Consider the following 2,290-nt stretch of genomic DNA (forward strand, 5'->3'; position numbering starts at 1 on the left):
TCTAAGTGTACCTCTAGTTATTAGGGAATAACATTCAATTTCTAAAACCTAACAAATACAGCTTTTAAAGGATTTAAATGCATTCATTTACTTACAGTTATTGAATAGAATTAGCAAATGGGTTGCTCCTGAGAATGAGAGCTCCAGGGACTTAAACTGTAAAATTTTTTCCTCCTTTTATTAACACAGATAATTAGGACCTTTACTTAACTATTGTGAGGCAATTAAGCAACTCAATATGGCCCTGCCAGCCTCACCTCTCCTTTCTTCTGGAGCTCCCTTCGAAGCCGCACGTCCAGCCCGGATCCCAGCACCACGAGCTTCGGCTCGGAGCACTACTTGTGCTCCTCCTCCTCCTACCGCAAGGTGTTTGGGGATGGCTCTCGCCTGTCCACCCACCTCTCGGGGGCCGGCGGCGGGGGCGGCTTCCGCTCGCAGTCGCTGTCCCGCAGCAATGTGGCCTCCTCAGCAGCCTGCTCCTCTGCCTCGTCGTTCGGCCTTGGCCTGGCCTATCGCCGGCCGCCGGCGTCGGATGGGCTGGACCTGAGCCAGGCGGCGGGGGGCACCAACGAGTACAAGATCATCCGCACCAACGAGAAGGAGCAGCTGCAGGGCCTCGACGACCGCTTCACCGTGTTCATCGAGAAGGTGCATCAGCTGGAGACGCAGAACCGCGCGCTGGAGGCCTAGCTGGCCGCGCTGCGACAGCGCCACGCCGATCCGTCGCGCCTCGGCGAGCTCTTCCAGCGCGAGCTGCGCGACCTGCGCGCGCAGCTGGAGGAGGCCAGCTCGGCGCGCGCGCAGGCCCTGCTGGAGCGCGACCGGCTGGCCGAGGAGGTGCAGCGGCTGCGGGCGAGCTGCGAGGAGAGCCGCGGACGCGAAGGCGCCGAGCGCGCCCTGAAGGCGCAGCAGCGCGACGTGGACGGCGCCACGCTGGCCCGCCTGGACCTGGAAAAGAAGGTGGAGTCGCTGCTGGACGAGCTGGCCTTCGTGCGCCAGGTGCACGACGAGGAGGTAGCTGAGCTGCTGGCCACGCTTCAGGCGTCGTCGCAGGCCGCGGGGGCCGAGATGAACGTGGCTGTGGCTAAACCAGATCTGACCTCCGCGTTGAGGGAGATCCGCGCCCAGTATGAGTCCCTGGCCGCTAAGAACCTGCAGTCCGCGGAAGAATGGTACAAGTCCAAGTTCGCCAACCTGAACGAGCAGGCGGCGCGCAGCACCCAGGCCATCCGGACCAGCCGCGAGGAGATCCACCAGTACGGGCGCCAGCTGCAGGCCCGCACCATCGAGATCGAGGGCCTGCGCGGGGCCGAGGAGTCCTTGGAGAGGCAGATCCTGGAGCTGGAGGAACGGCACAGTGCCGAGGTGGCTGGCTACCAGGATAGCATTGGGCAGCTGGAGAATGATCTGAGGAACACCAAGAGTGAGATGGCATGCCACCTTCGGGAATACCAGGACTTGCTCAATGTCAAAATGGCTCTTGACATTGAGATAGCAGCTTACAGGAAACTGCTGGAAGGTGAGGAGACACGTTTTAGCACCAGTGGGTTAAGCATTTTGGGGCTGAATCCACTTCCCAATCCAAGTTATCTGCTCCCACCTAGAATCCTCAGTTCTGCAACCTCCAAAGTCTCATCCACTGGGCTATCACTTAAGAAAGAGGAGGAGGAGGAGGAGGCATCTAAGGTAGCCTCTAAGAAAACCTCCCAGATAGGGGAAAGTTTTGAAGAAATATTAGAGAAGACAGTGATATCTACTAAGAAAACCGAGAAATCAAATATAGAAGAAACCACCATTTCAAGCCAAAAAATATAATTCCATTGCTTCGAAAAAGTTAATGCTTAAGAGGGAATGATATGCATTTGACTTGTTAAACAGCCTATTCCTGAACCATAACACCTGCCACCACTATAAATATCTTCAAGGCTTCAGTCTCATATTTAGTATTGAATACTTACCTTCTATAATAAGAAAACCACTCCTTAGATTGAAGTAAACTGCAGTCCTGGAGCAATCACAGATGAGTTATCTAAGAATACAGCTTTCTGACCTTCAGCTCACTCTTCACAGTGATTGATGATTCAGGTGCAGAGGAAGTACAAACTAAGGTGCTAAATCTGTGATCATCGTCATTTGCTGTGACCTGAAATTAAAACTATTCACACTACCCAGCCATTACCCAGCTAAATAATCTTACTCTAGATACCTAAAACGTAAGATCACTGCCAAAGATAAACTAATGGTCCACACCCAATTCCACTCTGATAGAACTATGTCACAAATAATAGGC

General features: G+C 53.8%; 1 pseudogene; it reads left to right on the forward strand.

Annotated features, from left to right (window-relative positions):
* Positions 1–229: 229 nt before the first annotated feature.
* On the forward strand, positions 230–1,815 carry LOC113220069 (annotated as a pseudogene).
* Positions 1,816–2,290: the final 475 nt, after the last annotated feature.

The sequence above is a fragment of the Piliocolobus tephrosceles genome, unplaced genomic scaffold (genome assembly GCF_002776525.5).
Source record: "Piliocolobus tephrosceles isolate RC106 unplaced genomic scaffold, ASM277652v3 unscaffolded_344, whole genome shotgun sequence".
NCBI classification, from domain to species: Eukaryota; Metazoa; Chordata; class Mammalia; order Primates; family Cercopithecidae; genus Piliocolobus; species Piliocolobus tephrosceles.